This window comes from Syngnathoides biaculeatus, chromosome 15 (genome assembly GCF_019802595.1).
Source record: "Syngnathoides biaculeatus isolate LvHL_M chromosome 15, ASM1980259v1, whole genome shotgun sequence".
In the NCBI taxonomy this organism is placed as follows: Eukaryota; Metazoa; Chordata; class Actinopteri; order Syngnathiformes; family Syngnathidae; genus Syngnathoides; species Syngnathoides biaculeatus.
In genome coordinates, this window is record NC_084654.1 from 1,861,896 (window position 1) to 1,880,283 (window position 18,388).

Consider the following 18,388-nt stretch of genomic DNA (forward strand, 5'->3'; position numbering starts at 1 on the left):
TTTTCCACACATGCACACACACATGAACAAACATGTACACCTTCTTTCAAACTGTTTTGCTTGTCGTCTCCTTATTGTAACATCCATGTAAATAAGGGGCGTCTCAAAACTAAATCAATAGAGGTGCTGAGGAGAGGATAATCAGAGAGTGCAGTGGTGAATTGTACAAGACAGTTCCTCTCCTCTCTCCTCGCGAGACTTGAACTGGTGTCTTTGCTTCCTTTTTTGTCCTGTTTAATGAATGTCTGATTGGTGAACCTGACAGTTCTTGATCACTCGCTGACTTTGCGAACATCACACAATCCAGTATGTCACGAGTCAAGCTTTCACCACGACCGGAGGAAGACAGAGGAAAATTGAAGCAATTTTAACACAACCACATATTCGCTTTACTCATGAACGGATAAACATGGCTGAAGGTCTGCTCGGAGGAGAACCGCTTTGTTGTGTACAAAAAACTACAGAAGAAAACTCATCCCGCACTGAACTTTGAGACACCTCTTGACGACCTGGACTTGATTCTTTGCACAGACGGATGTTGCTTCAAAGGCAACGATGACCTACAATCTGGATTTGCAGTAAACCAACCCATAGAAACAGGTTTTGGAAAAACTTAAAGCATAAAGAATTCCAGGCTCCCAGTCAGCACAAAGAGCAGAAATTTTGGCATTAACAGCAGCTCACAACTTGGCAAAGAAAAAAATCAGTCAGTTAACATTTACATAGATTTGGCGTATGCACACATGACAGTTCATGTTGCATTAAAAAAATGGGAGGAAAACGATTTCCAAACTGCAACCGGTACACCCATTAAACGTCAGGACGACATTCTCAAATTGCAAGATGGTTTAGTGCTCCCGACAGCGGTGGCAGTCCTGAAATGCAAGGGTCACTCTCGAACTAATGATTTTGTATCAACAGGAAATGAATCAGCACATCGAGCAGCAAAAAAGGTTGCGGGGTATCGACCAACACTCCAGCTAACTGTAAGTGAGTCTGAATGTGACAATCAACAGGAGGTGACAGTAGAAACAGTTAAGTTGTAGCAGGAAAAAGGAAGTCCAAAAGAAAAGAGTATGTGGAAGTCGAAGAGGGGTGTCAAAGATGAGGATGGCATATGACGTAAAGAGGGTCAGTGAATTCCATTTCAGACACAATTGAAAAATCTAATTTTGAAGGCCATGGAACATGCCATGTAGGTGTGGATGAAACAATGAGATGACTCCATACCTGGTGGCATCCTTTCATGAGACAAAATTATATAGGTGAACTGCAGTACTGCAGCGTTTGCAGAAGGTATAACAGTATCCCTACAACGAAAACACCACAGGGAGTCCACGATCCGGACGTGGACGCCCCTGTTCAGGTGATTTTAATAAGATTTCACTGACATGAATCACAGTGTCAGGTTACCGGTACTCACTCGTCATAGTAGTTTCCTTTTTGGAATGGCCAGAGCCATATCCCTGCATATCTGAAACAGCAAGCATCGTGTTAAAACATTAGGTTAATCACTAGAATATTCTGTAAGTAAATTCTTCGAAGAAACTGTTCATCATCTCCAGCCTTTATTTGGATAACCAACATTCTCACCACCCGAAATTAAATGAACACACGGAGGAAAAAACACCCTCCAACAGCACTTAAGAGGGTACAAAATGGAAAGGGAGTTTGTTCTGATGATATACAGTGAAGAAAATAAGTAGTTGAACATCCTGCTATACTGCAAGTTCTCCAATTTAGAAATCATGGCGGGGTCTGAAATTATCATCATAGGTCCATGTCCACTGTGAGAGAGATAATTTGAAAAGAAAAATCCAGAAATAAAAATGTATGATTTTTTTAACGATTTATTTGTGTGATACAGCTGCAAATAAGTATTTGAACACCTGTCTATCAGCTAGAATTCTGACCCTCAAAGACCTGTTAGTCCACCTTTAAAAGTCCACCTCCACTCCATCTGTTATTCTGAATCAGATGCACCTGTGTGAGGTTGTTAGCTTCATAAAGACACCTGTCCACCCCATAGAATCAGTAAGACTCAAACTTGTAACATGGCCAAGACCAAAGAGCTATCCAAAGACACCAGAGACAAAATTGTACAATTCTACACAGCTGGAAAGGGCTACGAAGTAATTGCCAAGCAGCTTGGTGAAAAAAGTTCCACTGCTGGTGTTAAAAAAAAAACATTCATATGTTCTAATTTTGTACATACTGGAGTTGGTTTCCACATTACCACCTCGCTCGTACCTTTGAACTCATTATCTTGAAAACAGATGTCATCAATCAGACAGATGTAATCAATCAAACAATCACACACACACACACACACACACACACACACACACTCATGGGATTTATTTTAGGAGGTGGCGATGGCTCCGCAGGTGCCTCACGTACCTGTCCAGCAGACGGCGGCGAGGGTTCCGCAGCCGCCTCACGTGCCTGTCCAGCAGATGGCAGCGAGGGTTCCCCAGCCGCCTCACGTTCCCATCTGGGAGGTGGCGACGACTCCGCAGCCGCCTCTCGTCCGTGTCCAGGAGTACCGACGGCGACCAGTCCGCAGCCGCCTCACGCTCCTGCTTCCTCGGCGACCGGTCCACGGTCACTCCCGATTTCTGCTTTGACGGCGGCCGGCCCCCAGCCGCTCCACACTCCTGCTTCGTCGGTGACCGGTCCGCAGCCGTCCTACACCCCTGTCTCGACGGCGAGAGGAGCTGGGGAGTTCTGATGGCCCACTCCGGAACTGGAAAGGCTTCGGGATGGCTGTCATGGTGATTGTGGCAGTCACGGCTGTGGTCCTTGTCTCCGTCATCCTCTTCGCTCCTGATGGTTCCCAGCCGCTTCATGACCTGGCCTCAGCAGCGACGACTACTCCCTGGCCGCCTCGTGGCCGAGCCTCGTTGGTGACCAGTCCACGGCTACCTCCTGGCCAACCCTCGGCGGTGACCAATCCCTGGTTGTCTCGCAACCACGGCGTGGGAGGTCTTTGTCCGGAGCAGTTGCATGCCTTGGTCTGGTTCCTGCTTCACCGTTGGGTTCCTCTTTAAGGCCGTCCACCCGAATCGCCCAGTGGGGATCCTTGTACTTGGCGTCGGGTCGTCCTCCTGACCTGTCCAGCCGGACGCCTCGCGTTTGGTAGCCTGGATGGATGGTTTGTAGGTTCACGACATGAATCGACCAGAGCGCTAGTCGATGTCCTCTTTTACACAGCTTAACTTGTGAACCGGCTCGTGCCCCCTTCGTCGCCAATGCATAGCCTTGAAGAGTACACCAAAGAGTAACTCTGGAAAAAAATTCAGCGAATTGGCGAGAGTTGTTGAAAAAAAGTTCAGAAAATACTTTCTGATGGTTAGCAAGTCCTCTTTTGTGTACTTGAGTCCCGAGACGCCCGAAAAACACACGAACACAAACAGTACCAGACAGTACATGCCGAGAGCAGCCACGCTGGTAGGCACCGTGTTGGCCTCAGGCTTTTGATGCACTTGCAAAAAAAAAAAAAAAAAAAAAAGCGATCAACAAAACAACACAGTTCCTATTATAAGTAAATCTAAATTTCAACACTACAATGCCTTCTTTTTTGTTATTTTTTATAGGTAAACATCTTTTTGTGAGTTGGCTTGCATGTCAAATTTTAAACAATGTGGCCCCTGATACAAAAAAAAACTTTGCCCTGCTCTAACCGAGTTGGCCATCGTGGCGCTTCGTTTTAAAAGAGGACTTTGTCGAAAAAAATATGAATGGGAGCACACATTAAAAGTTAGTACATGAGGGTTCAGTGTTTCTTTTAATTCACAGGTTTCACCTACAAATTATCTCTAAATTGAAAAAGTATTATTGAAATTCCTCTATCGCTCAGACATTCCAATGACCCCGGATCGAAAACTGACAGCCAATCAGCGTTTGCCATGTCTGCAGTGCTTCCTGTTCTGACCCCCCATTGCTTGTGGATTAGTTTCACTGAATAGAGAACGTCCACTATCTGGCTTTTTGTGGCCGATTTTTGTGAAAAATAATTACAAACACAAAACAAAAATAATGGACAATGTTCAAGCCTATGCGTTTGAGCGGAAGTTGACATGTTGGAGAGGAGGCATGATGCTGACGAAGGAGCACAACAATCACAAAATATGGATCTCGGTGATCTTCCTGACAGGCTTGTTTCGAAAGACTGGTGTTCGTGTTCTCTTTATGACCTAATGCCAACTGTGGCAGAATGCCAGTGTTGTGAGTTTGAAAAGGTCAAACAAAAATGGAGCGTATCGGAAGGAACTTGGATCACGGTCAACATGTCTGCATAACTTCCTTAGATAAATACAAAGTTGTTTGTTTGGCCGAAGATGTGTTACTCATCAATTTACTTATGATCCTTGACAGTTTGATGAAAGGGCCACTTGTACATCCAGTGGAAAACCAGTGAATACACATTTTTAACCTTTCCGCCTCATAAAGTATGTTGTTGCTTATACATTACCAGCGCGAGAGTAAGTAATAACCAGTAATGGTGATTTTAGCTTGTATTGTCGCCCAGATAACACAAGCACAAATACAACTTATCTCTTTTCTTTAGGGTTTCCTGAGTCTGTTTAGTGATACATTTCTTGCGACTGACTTCTTTTATGTTAAAAAAATAGTAGGATATGCGTCTTCTGTTAGTGCTTTATTCTGTTTGCTGTAAAGATATGGTCCGATGGAAAATTTAGGGTCATGTTGCAGAAACCATACTTCGAAGTGATAGCTGCAGATGCGTGCAATTTTCCCTGGCTGATGAACAAGCCTCAACTGTGAGAGCCACAGCTTTATCCTGACAGGTTGACCCCACGGAGGTTAAAGAACAACACATTTGGGTGCGTTTTCTCAGTTTTTTTGCTGTTTGGTGCACAACACGTCGGCATCTTGGCCTGGCTAGAACGAGTGGTCTGTAATGCTAAGCTAAGTGAGACAAATATTATATGTACAACAATCAAATGTATTCTCAAATGTAATGTTCCAATACTATCAAATATAGTTCCAATATTACAATAAACAATATTAACCATACAGTATATCCACAATCCCTGTATTTACCTACACACACATAATTGAATAACTATCAAATTATGCACTTGTTTCATTAAAACAAGTAATCTCAGTTTAAAGGAATAACATTAACTACAATTCTGGGAACACAGGACACTGCCACCCACACTTAAGACAGGGCAGCTTAACCACATTGGCTTTAAAGATCCAGGCCAGGGAACAAATGGTTGCGGATGCAGGCAAAGTAAACAACTCTGTCAGGGTAAATACAAATAAACCTTTGAAACTGTTGTGATGTTTTCATCACTTTCTATGTATTCTCATGTTGACTTTTGTATCGATTGATCTGTCTAATTCTTAATACATGGTTCAGGTCGAGCATGAAGCTACGGACATCAGGCCAACTTACTGTGACTTCATCTTTCCTGGCCAGAATCTTGCCTTTGGTGTCCGTGTCTATTGTCTCAAAACTTCCTTCTAGTTGTGGAGAGGGTCACTCCTTCACACAGGGTGTGATTAGCCAATGACAACCAGCGATGTCACGGCGCGTGGTCAAGGATGTTTCTTCCAGGTCTGGCTGTGAAAACTGGCACATATCCAGATAAGGCGAGGATTTAGAAGACGTTCTTTATTTTCAATTTTTTTTTTTCAATTGATGTCCAAAATATATGTAATAATAATAATATTAATTCAGATTGGAGGGTTTATTGCACATATGAATTTTGGACAAAGTCATCCTTTAAATAAAAGTGTTTATTGAAACAAAAATGCTCAATAAACAACTTATGTAGATGAAAAAAAATAGTTTTGTTGCATAAGCGCTCTTTTGGGAGCTGCCTGTCATGGTCCAGCCTGATTAGAGCCATGGCTAGCTTCTCAGGCTTGTGCCACTAATGCCACGTCGACGGCGCCCACCACAGTTCCTACCTGTCCAGGTCGCTCCGACTACCCTGCCAGTCGCGGAGCTTCAGCGGTTCGGGGCCACACCGCTCTCCCGGCCTGAATGCTTTTCCGGCAACACGGGTAACATCAAACCCTTCCTCGCCCGGTGTGACCTCCACTTCGAGCTACAGGCTTCCGCCTTCCTGACAGACCGTGCATGAATTGCCTTTGTAATATCCCACATGACGGGAAGAGCAGAGGCGTGGAGTCGCAACTCCAGAAAATGCAACTCCTGGACGTCCTCTGTATGCGCGATGATGCAGGTCTTCCAGTATGCCTCGCCGGAACGCAAAGCAGCAGCGACGTTGATTACGCTACGGCAGGGGCAACGTCATGTGGCAGATAATGCTATCGAGTTTCGCATCAGAGCAGCTGAAAGTCAATGGAATGAGGATGCTCTTCTCGACGCCTTTCTCCTAGGGATTTCACCATAGATCCGCAGTCACCTCATTGCAGTGGATCTGCCTACCTCCCTGGATTCACTCATCGCCCTATCTCTCAAGATCCACCAGAAGCTAATGATCCAGGGACAATTGGACACGCTACTAGAAGGAGAGCAGGGCGCGGTCACCCCACCGGTTTCCTTTCTGCCGAGTTGCCCAAAATCATGACGGAGCCGATGTAGGTTGAGGGGCTCGATGGTCCGGCAGAAGAACGACTGCGACGTCGGCAAGAGGGCTGATGCTTCTTTACAGGTTTAACCAGCCTAGGACATTTAAAGTAAAATTATCAAGGAAGGAAGACAAGAGGAACTTCTGGCTCGTGAGGAGAACGTGGGATGTGTCTTTCACAATCTTCAACCCATTCTAATCACATCTCCACGTCTCCACTTCTTTATTCCTTAGCGTGGTCCGCATCACACAAAGCAAATTGTAACAAACAAAGCAACCGTGACAAAAATAGTCCATGTGAGTCTTTGCGATGTCTTCACCTTCCTCTGAATATCAGTCTTTGTTGTCTTCTGAATAACTGTCTGGTGTTTCCATGGCTCCCAATGTAAATTGATTGCATCACATTGTTAAAGGACATCATAGCAAAGTTTCCATGGCACCCAATGTGCCTCTCGATTGCATTGCATCACATAAGCATTAAAAACCCAAGAAAGCAAATATGAGATAACTTTATATCCAATTAATCCAACATTTCCCTCCTGTTTATTGAAAATTTGCTTAAATTCTCACATCTCCCAAAATAGACACTTTTCCAGATCTTCGACTACTTTGGTACACTCAGAGGAAAAATGGTTGTTTATGCATTGTCATAACAGATGGGATCTGGAAACAGAACAAGTCAGCCAGAACACTGCCTCATGATTTTTCCCCAGCAAAGGAAACATCTACGCCATTTTGTTCTCCATGGGTGAGATTGCTGTGGCAATAATTCAGTTTAGGCAAGATCACAGACAGCTGCTCTCTTCTATACCATTGTTCAAATGTAATTGCTTGTACAGTAGAAGTTGATTCAATAACAGACATAGGATGAATAAAGTACAATAATGTTACATTCTTGGGCAACTTATTAAAAAGCCCGTAATCTCCTTACCACTACCAGATGTCACTATGTGACAATGGCTTCAATGAATTCTCAATCACCAATATGATTTTACACATCATTGCTGATAAATTTCCCAATTTGTTTCTGGTTCCTAGCAAATGGACGCAAGTGAAATACCCAGAGAGAATCAGAAAACAATGTTTTTCATTTTTCATAAATAGTCAGTGGATAGACAGAATCCCAATTTTTTTCATTCATTAACAGGTACATTTTACTCATAACTTCCAAGGTGCAATTATCTGGTAATAGCGCTGGTATAATCTGTAAAAGTGGTCTGGGACCCATGCAAACAATGCAATCTTTTGATAAAGCTGTTGCTGCTTGTTCCACCATAAGAAGACTATTATTATTTTGTCCCCAAATAACTGTTATTACATGAAACCACTCATCAACCTTTAGCTTTTGGATCACCCATACCTTTTCTAATGTTGCTCTAGGAGAAAGGGTGCTACCTGTTACCTCTGTACTTTTCACAAAGCATCAAAGTGAAGCATGGATTACCAGAGATGTAGACCCAGAGGAAAAAGCACCAACATGGATTTGCTCCATTATTTTCATCCGTCACCTAAGTGTGCCAACTCGTGTGCATTCAGATTATTCATCATATACCACTTAATTTGACTAAACACTGCTCCTTGTTCCCCTATCTGTCGGACTTGACCATGGGATTATTATAAAATAAATTTTGGATCATCATCGCACACATGAGAATCCAATTGTGGATCATTTAGTTTATGGATTGCCGTAGATTTTTCGTGCATGGCATGACAACATTACGACACCCACAGATATCTCAAAAGCAGGAAGAATGTTACGATGGTTGCGACCACTCCACAGCATCCCATTTCGGGACCTAACCACTTTAAGGTAGGTATTTCATCTAGGTATCCTTATAGGTTCAGTGTCTTTAAATTTCTTCACTGGCAGTCACCTATTTTGAGATACTAAAATCTCCACCCAGTTTGTTAATCCAACACTTCTACTCTGGACGCCTGGGGCACTTAATAGCCCACTGTCCAGTCAGGCCCAAGTGCTCCGCCCTCAAGATCATGACTCCGGTGAGTGTGAATTACACCGCGGTGGGATTGAGTCAAGCACTGCTTCAAATCACCTTGAGGGTGCGGTCGGGGGTTCGGGGTTCGTACTTGTTCCCCTACGGCCTTGACTCGGGATCGAACGCTAACGTGATTAATCCATGGGTAGTCGAGGCCTTGAGCGCAGTGACCTTTCAGACAACGGTTCCGCAACACATTCGCGGCCAATGGTAAATTCCTATCCCGTAACTCACAGTACGCAATCTCTGAGGATGACATTTCCGGACGCTCACACCAAGAAGATAAGTTTCCGTGTATTTAACTCGCAGAGCAGCGATGTCATCTTGGGCAGCCCCTGGCTTAAAAGATGAAACCCACACATTGACTGGATCACCGGTCAAATCAGGGCATGGGACAATGAATATAGTAAGGTGTGTCTCGGGGCTCTAAAAGAGACGAATTTACAGATCGCACCAGTCGACTTACAGGAATTGAAGTCCGTGCCGGAACTATCAGCAGTGCCATCCTGTTATCAGGACCTTAAGGAAGTATTTTCAGAGGCAAAGCCCAAATCCCTTCTGCCGCACCCCCCGTATGATTGTGCTATCGATTTGTTCCCTGTCACCTCACCCCCTCGAAGGAGGCTTTTTTCATTAACAGGACCGTAACACCAAGCCATGAAAGAGTACATTGAGGATCGCTGGCGGCAGGACTCATCTGACCATCATCATCACCGGCTGGAGCAGGATTCTTCTTCGTCAAAAAGAAGGACACCTCGTTACGCCCTTGTATTGATTACCGGGGACTTAATGACAACACCATCAAGAAGAGGTACCCTCTTCCCCTAATTGTCACCGCATTTGAGCTGCTACAAGGGGCCCGGATCTTCCCAAGTTGGATTTACAAAATGCGTACCATCTGGTACGCATCAGAGAAGGGGACGAGTGGAACACTGCCTTTAATACACTAACTTGCCACTACAAGTACCTGGTGATGCCGTTTTGCCTGACTCACGCGCCAGCTGTGTTTCAGAATTTTATTAATGATGTCCTATAGGAAAGACTGAACAAGAATGTGTTTGTCTACTTCGACGACATTCTGATCTTTTCTCCGGAGAAGCTTCCAAGATCGAGCACTTCAGAGATGTGGTGCAGCAGCTACCTATATGTCAAGATGAAAAAGTGCGAGTTTCACAAACCTTCCGTCACATTCCCTGGATTCATCCTGGCCGAGGGACAGATTCGCATTGATCCCAGTGCGGTCGACTCTGTTCTCCAATGGCCCACTCCCACCAATCGCAGGGAGGTGCAGAGATTCATCGGATTCGCCAACTTCTACCGTAAGTTCATCAAGATGCCCTCACTTCACCCCGCAATTCATTCGAGTGGGATGTGACCTGCAAGGAGGCCTTTGATAGACTTAGGTCGAGTTTCACCACAGCTCCTGTCCTCATCATGCCAGATCCAGAGAGGCAGTTTTTGGTGGAGGTGGATGCATTGGACTCTGGAATGGGAGCAGTACTCTCCCAGAGGTGTGCAAGGGATGGAAGACTTCACCCGTGCACCTTCTTGTCTAAGAGACTGACTCTGGTAGAGCGGAATTATGATGTGGGTAATCGAGAATTAATGGCGATCAAAACAGTGCTGGAGCAATGGAGGCACTGGCTGGAGGGATCACAAGTGCCAGTTCTGATCCTTATGGACCAAAAGAACTTGGAGTACCTGAGGACCGCCAAGAGATTGAATGCTCGCCAAGCCAGGTGGGCACTCTTTTTCACTCACTTCTGGTTCACTCTGTGCTTTCATCCAGCCTCAAAGAATGGCAAACCGGACGCACAAGCCCAGATCCATGAAGGGGAGCGAACGGAGTCCATGAGTGTTCCTATAATTCCGGAGGCCTGCTTCGTGTCCGGGTTTACCTGGGTGATTGAGACGCGGGTAAAGGAGGTTCTAAGGGACTCTCCGGGCCCAGCCGAATGTCCATCTGGCCGTCTGTTCATGGTACCCTCGCTACAAGGAGACGTCATCGATTGGGCCCACATGAATAAGACTGTCTATCACCCCGGCATGCTGAAGACCCGCTCAGTAGTTGAACAACGGTTTTGGTGGCCAAACCTGGGAAGGGACGTGAGGGACTATGTCAACACGTGACCGATCTCTATGGCCAATAAGACCTCTCGCCTGCGACCTATGGGTGAGCTATGGCCGCTACCAATTCTCTCTCGCACCTGGCCACAAATTTCTCGAGACTTCGTGATAGGTCTACCCTGCTCCCAGGGGAACACAGTGGTACTCTCAGTCATCAATCGGTTTTCTAACATTGTCCACTTCGTACCAGCTCCCAAGATTCCATCCGCCAAGCAGACCGCACAGCTATTGCTAGACAAAGTAGCCCGCTATCATGGGTTTCCAGTGGATGTAGTGTCTGACAGAGGACCGCAATTCGTGAACCGATTTTGGAAGGAGTTCTGTCCTCATCGGAGAAAAAGTAAGCCTCACTTGAGCCATCACCCGGAGTCCGATGGCCAAACAGAAAGAATAAATTAGGACCTGGAGACCGGTCTACGCTGTCTGGCATCGCATGATCACAGCACTTGGAGCCAGCACCTCAGATGGGTGGAATATGCCCACAACTCTCTGCCTTCCACTTCCACAGGTATAGCTCCGTTCCACATCGTTCATGGTTACCCTCCCTCTCTGTTTCCATCTGTGGCCGCCGACTCCGCGGTGCCATCCGCGTTGGGAGTGGTGAGACGCTGCAAACGGACCTGGGAACTAGCCTGAAAGACGCTACTACGCATGGGCAGCTCCTACAAATCCGCTGTTCAAGGTGGGACAATGCGTACGGTTGTCCACAAAGGATCTTCCGCTGCGGATGGATTCATGCAAGCTACCTCCCAGGTTCGTGGGTCCCTTTCCTATCACCAAGATCGTTAACCCTGTTGATCTTTCCTTATAGCTTCCCAGATTGATGAGGGTTCATCCCACGTTCCATGTAAGCCGGCTTCGACCAACTCGTCCATCACCATTAGTCCCCCCAGTCAAGCCTCCCCCCACCCCCACATGATCAATGGAGGTCCGGTGTAGTCCGTACGCCGGCTTGTATCATCCCATCGTAGAGGGAGGGGGGGGGGGGGGTCAATACCTGGTGGATTGGGAAGGGTATGGCCCAGAAGAACGTTCCTGGATCCCGTCCCGTTTTATTGTGGACCGTAGCCACAGTGTTGAACACAGAATATCGGATATTAATACAGCTTTTGAATCACAGTTGCACTCTGACCTTCAAGCATGTGAGTATTTTAGTGTGGCCTTGGATGAGAGTTGTGACATACAAGACAAGCCTCAGTTGGTAATATTTGCACTGTCTGTGTCAAATGAATGTATGATCAAAGAAGAACTCCTTGATATTGTGCCATTAAAAGACAGAACCTGTGGCATAGATGTGAAAGAAGCAATGATGGCTGCGTTTGCAAAAGCAAATCTGCCCATACCAAAACTAAGTGCAGTAGCCACGGATGGAGCGGCAGCCATGATCGGATCCGTGAAAGGGCTTGTGGGGCTGTGCAAAGATGATCAAACATTTCCCAACCTTTGGAATTTCCACTGCATCAGCCACAGAGAGCAACTAGTGTCTAAATCATTGAATTTAGACGTCATGAACCCTCTGATGGAAATCGTCAAATACATCCGCACACATGCGCTTAACCACAGGCAATTCAGGAATCTCATTGCTGAGCTGGACCAAGGGCTTCCAGGTGGCCTGCCGCTGCACTGCACAGTGAGTTGGCTCTCTCGCTTCTTTGAGCGTTTGGATGCTGTGAAACTGTTCATGGAAAAGAAGGACAAGGACTATCCCGAGCTCTCAGACCTCGAATGGATTATGGATCTGGTATTTTCAGTCGACATGCTGTGTCACTTGGACAGACTGAACCTCACCCTCCAGGGTAAGTTAAAAATGCTGCCTGACCTGGTGCAAAGTGTGTTTGCTGAAGTGGCAACAACAGAATAAAAGCCAGATTTGAAGAGGATTGTTCAAGACAAGGAATGCCAGAAGTCTCACTAACCAGCATAGTAAGAGAAAGATGTTATTGAAAATTATTCTATTATTGTTTGTGGACTTCATTAAAAGATGATGTTCATGTGTACCCGTGTACGATGTGGCTCTTTGCAGTAACACAATAAAATAGGGGCTCTTAGTCTCTGACTAGTTGGCCACCCCTGAACTAGATGAAGTAGTTCTGAGCATCCCAGACACAGAAAGAGTTGTGACTGGTGAAGAGTGTCATGGACATGTTGGTGAAGGAAACACGGGTGTTGAAAAAGTGATGGGTAAGTACAGCATCCAGGAAAGGAACTTTTGAGGGACCAATGGTGGTGGACATTGCATAAATAAAGGAAATGGCAATAGTTAGCACTTTTTACCAGAAGAGGCAGGAACATAGGGTAGCTTACAAGAGCGGCAGTAGAAGGTGGATTACATTTTGTGCAGACGATGTCATCTGAAGGCGGTTACAGATGCTAAGGTAGTAGTATGGGACAGGATAGCTTGACAGCATAGGATGGTGGTGTGTAGGATGACTATTATGGTGGGGTGGAAGACTAAGGAGACAACGGCATAGTAGAGAAATATGTGGTGGGAGATAAAGGAAGAATGCTGTGCATCTTTTCGGAAAATTGTGAGAGAGCCTCTTGATGGACAGGAGGAACTCCCGTAAGACTAGACTACAACAGCCTTAGTGATCAGAGAGACTGGTAGTGGAGTATTTGCTGTGTCTTCTGGTAGGAAAGGGGAGAAGGTGACTTGGTGGTGGAACCGGGTTAGGGTTAAATACAGGAAGTCATATAAGGAAAGAGGTTAACGAAGAAGTGGGACACTGAGAGGACTGAGGAGAGGTGTGAGGAAAACAAGAATGAAGGAAAAGTGTGCTCATTCCCATTTTCAAGAACAAAGGTGATTTGCAGAGCTGCGGGAACTCTAAATCACCAAAGTTGATAAACCACACAATAAAGTTATGGGAAAGAGTAGTAGAGGTTAGACTCAGGATAGAAGTATCTGTGACCAACAGTATGGTTTCATGCCAAGAAAGAGTACCACAGATGCATTATTTGCCTTGAGGAGCAACTCCATTATCAAGTTTGTTGATGATACCACCGTGATCGGGCTCATCTCAAAAGGAGACGAGTCTGCCAACAGGGATGAGATTGTAAAACAGTCAAAGTGGTGTACAGTGAACATACTCACACTGAACACCACAAAGACGAAAAATCATCCTGCTATCGTGGGTGTGTCTGTCCTTGAACCGGATGCACTCACCTGCGTCTGGTCTCTGTAATTACGTTCCGTATATTTTGCCACACGTGCTGTCTGGTCCTTGCCAGACTGTTGTACTTCATGTCACGTTCCCGCAACTCCATGTCCTTGCCTTTGTTAGTCTGTGTACCGAACCCTGACTCTTCGCCTACTGATTCTGACACTGCTGCTTGCGCCTTCTTACGGTCCGCCGCGGCCTTATAGGAGTGCCCTTTGAGCAGTAGCATCTGTCGGGTTTGCTCCCAGGTTCTCTTGCAGCGTCTCACCATGGCCAATGCAGACGGCACCATGGGAATCTACAGATGGGAAGAGAGAAGGTGGATAACTGTGGACTATGTGAAAGGGGACATGCCAGTGGACGCTGAGGGAAGGGAGTTATGTGCATATTGGACCCAGTTGTCAATTGTTGTCTCCACAAGCGCATCGGGTTTCCCATTCTTTGTTCATGCCCGATAGGTCATCACAAAGTGAAACTGTGTAAAGAAGAGTGCCCACCAAGCTTGCCTGGCATTAAGCTTTTTGGCTAACCTTAACATATTCCAGATTTTGGGAATTATTTTTTAATCTTCCATCCTTGGGACTTCTCTGTGAGACAACTGCACCTATTCCTCAATCCAACGCATCAACCTCGACGAAAACTGCCCATCGGGATCAGGGAAGGTGAGGACCAGAGCTGAGGTAAAGCTGGCCTTGACCTTACGGAAGGCCGCCTGGCCTACCAGGTTCTAAATGAAGGAACTGTGGGGTGAGGTGAGGTGAGTGCATGTAATGGGCCCTCAACACTCTTCAAGTCCAGCTTGGTAAAAACCTTCACCCCCTTCAGAACTTTGAAGGCTCTGACATTTAGGGTTAGAGGGTACCTGTTCTTTATCATAATGTCGTTCAGTCCTTGGTAATCGACCGCAGCGTCATGTCAGGTCCTTCTTTTCTACAAAAAAAGAACCCTGCCCTGGCTGGTGAGGATGAAGTCCAGATCAGTCCTGCAGCCAGCGACTCCTCCACATATGCTTTCATGGCTTGGTGCTCCGGACCTGAAAGAAAGTATAGTATCCCGTGAGGGGGTGAGGAGCCGGGCAGCAGGTCAGTATGTCGTATGGCCTGTGAGGAGGAAGCAACTTGGCCTTACACTTGGAAATTACTTCTTTCAGGTCATGGTCACAGGAGGGGACTGAAGACAGGTCTGGCTCATCTCACGGATATGCCATGTATGCATTATGGGCGCGCAGAACTTCGAAGGTCCTTAGATCCATGCTTTTGACCAGCTGTGAAATTGAAAGATTGGCGTCCAAACCCAAGTCTATGAGTCGCCCTGAGTGGCTGTCCTCCTGAACACAAGGTGACAAAAGGAAATGCTTGGTCCAGACTGTCCTGAATGAGGTTGAGACACACCATAGTCAGGGTTCGGGGTGAGGTACCAGCTGGTTTGACGGAGCAGTGGGTCACTGTGTCCCCCGACTGCCCACAGTGGAAGCAGAGTCCCTCCCTCTGCTGGCGTAGGCACTCTTCGTGTGATAGGCGGAGGCGGCCCAGCTCCCTGGGCTTCTCCGTCTCAGTAGATACACCTTGAGGAGTGTCGGTGTCCCTGATACGTGCAGATGTGTTCCTCTGCCAGGCGTTGTCCTGCACTTGATCCATGAGTCTCTTGTCTATCTTTAAATTGAGAGCAATGAGTGCATCCAAAATCTGTCAGCAAGTCCAGTGGGATCAGCTGCCGGTCCTTTACCGGGGGGGACAGCCCTTGAAAAAAATGCATCGAGGAGCACCCTGTTGTTCCACTGGTTTTTGGCTGCAAAAATGCATCAAGGCAGAAAGCTGACACCCGAATGTCAAAACACAGGCAGGCAGTCCAAACAAGCAGCAGTGTCAGAATCAGTAGGCGGCGAGGCAGGGTCATCAACGAGGCAGGGTTCGGTACACAGATTATCAAAGGCAAGGACATGGAGTTGCGGGTACGTGACATGAAGTACAACGGTTTGGCAAGGACCAAAACGCATGCGTGGCAAGATATACGGAACGTAATTACCGAGACGCAGGAGAGCGCATCTGCTCATTGCAGCAGGTCCACGCCGGGTCGAGGACAGACACCCCATGACAAATAGAGGCTATGTATGAAACAATATCCATTAAAACCATTAGAAGCCAAGGCATAAAAACAGGTATTGAGTCACTGGTTTCTGCAGGGGTAATAATTGAATTACTATTTTTCCAGTAAAAAAGGTGCCCCCATCTGGAGGTTGCAGAATGGTTAAAGATCGACAAGGTATAAATGCCGCTGAAATACAGTGGGCACCTTGTGTCCCGGACCCACACACATTGCTGAATTCATTAAGACCATATGCAAAAGTTTTTACTGTAGAGAATTGAGTTGCATTTGCATTTTAAGGCAAAAATACAAATTTACCAGTGTACTGTGAAAGTCCAACAATTTATTCACAAGTTATGATAGTCAGTATGTCCACATTTGAACTGTCAAGTGGCAGTCAAATCTTTCTTTATGTAGATCAGGCGTGGTCAATGTGTCTATTGCGAAGCAGCTTTGGTCGATCACGTGACGGTGTACCAAAAAAAAAAAAAAAAAAAAAAAAAAAAAAAAAAGGCATTAGCCTTTCATCCATCTCGTCGGTTGATTCATGTGTGGTCAAGATGTTGATCGCACACAAATAAAGGCACGTTCTAGCAAGCTGGCCTCTTATCTACGGTCTCTCTTTTGCTTTCTCCACAGCAGAAATATTGGTACCACTCCATGATGATGCAACATAAAATTGTCAAAAGTTAGCAGAAATACCAGCAAAAAGCAGAAGCGTCCTGAGAGATCAGCCTTTAGAAAGGAAAAAAACTGCTATTTGTAGATGGCTCATCTATGAAAACAAACTTAGAGCCACATATGTGCAAGTTGCAAAGTGTTCTTCATTTGGAACAGATAAGTGATAAGAGTGTGTCAATGCCCTACATTATGTTAAGGTTGCAAAAAAACTGAATGCCTGCTAGTTTTGACTTGCATTGATCAGCAGCACTCAGCTGACGGAATAAGTTAGAAGAGCTGGTGGCCAGGATGCAGTCAGAGTTTGTCCCTAATTTTGACAGCCCCAAACCAGACTGTGATGGAGGTAGACAGTACTGATTGGATGACCGCTGTGTAGAACTATCTCAGCAGCTCTTTTGACAGGTCGTGCTTCCTCAGAAGCCCCAAAAAGCAATAGGGGAATCAGTGGACAAATTTTTTAACTTGAGGTTTTGGGAAACGGAAATCAAGTAACCATGCTTCTTAAGAATAAGCACAGACTGGACCAGTCACAAGAGTCAAGTCTTGGGTTTACACTGAGAATGTGACTGCTTGTCAGAAGAATTGGAACCTGCCTTATCACCACTTGACCCTGTAGCTTACCTGACAAAAAATTCCTTTTGGTGCGAAAACTTGCTGGGAGACCGAAAAGAAATCTTGTGAGTCAAAAACTAATCTGCCAACACCGCTGCATCATGTCAGGCATTAACCTTCTGTTCATCCAAATAAATTGTGAGATCAGAATGAACACACTCCCTAAAATCCTCCATCAAAAGTAACTGATTCAAACCCTCAAAATCCGAAACCTCTTTAGAACTACACCACCTATCAAACAACCTCGAATGTCTCTAGCAATGAAAAATTAAAGTTACGAAACATTGCCATGGAAAAATAGTCTCTCATTACAAAGGACATTCAGGATACGAAAGGAAAAAATGGCCGTTGGATTCGCAGTGCCCAAATTCCACCGAAACTTAACATCTTGTATCTGAGTTTGTGTGGCACAATAGACCTTCTATACCATTGGCTATCACCGTAGCATCTTCCTGGCATCCCAATGTCGAGGAGGGACGTCAATCTTTACCTATGGTGCACATCCTATGTCCTGGTTTGTGTGAAACAATAGAGCTGCTCTACCATTGGCTATCGCCGGAGCATTTTCTGGCATCCCGATGGCTAGGAGGGGCGTCAATTCTTACCCATGATGCTTTGCACTTCCCTTAGACACTCGACTGTCACCAAATCATGCTAGCACATATTGGAAAAGTACAACTTTATCATGAGTATGTCTTTTTAAGTTTATTCGTCTTTATTCATCATGGACCCCAAGAAACTTTAATGGACTTAGTGGTATGCATGTGTACAGCCGTACGTTTTCTCAGCGGTTAAACATTTGCTTCCTCCTCTGTACCCCACGATGCCTTTTACTTGTCACACCCCCTTCTCTTTGCATAGTCATCCAACGCCAACGGTAAATAAACAACCATCCATTTTCTGGGCCGCTTATCCTCATGAGATTCGGGGGAGTGCTGGAGCCAATCCCAGCTGTCGTCGGGCAGAAGATGGTACAGCCTGAACTGGTTGACAGCCAATCATAGAGCACATAGAGACAGACAAGAGTCACACTCAGAATCACACCTAGGGGCAATTTAGAGTCTCCAATTTATGCATGTTTTTGGGATGGGGAGCAAACCGGAGTGCCTGGAAAAATCCCACGCAGGCACGGAGAGAACATGCAAAATCCACA

At 45.8% G+C, this 18,388-nt stretch overlaps 1 protein-coding gene across 5 annotated transcripts in view; it reads right to left on the minus strand.

Moving 5' to 3' along the window:
- LOC133513670 (uncharacterized) overlaps window positions 1-18,388 on the minus strand; it is a 54,538-nt gene that overhangs the window by 24,980 nt on the left and 11,170 nt on the right. For 2 of the 5 annotated variants that reach the window (XR_009798566.1, XM_061844633.1), the window contains exons 3-4: window positions 5,429-5,605; window positions 1,739-3,286 (exon numbers count right to left, since the gene is read on the minus strand). The gene's annotated coding sequence lies outside the window, so the exon portion shown is untranslated. Of the gene's footprint in view, window positions 1-1,738; window positions 3,287-3,314; window positions 3,485-5,428; window positions 5,606-18,388 lie in introns of those variants that run through there. The other 3 variants (XM_061844634.1, XM_061844635.1, XM_061844636.1) reach the window with 3 other exon arrangements.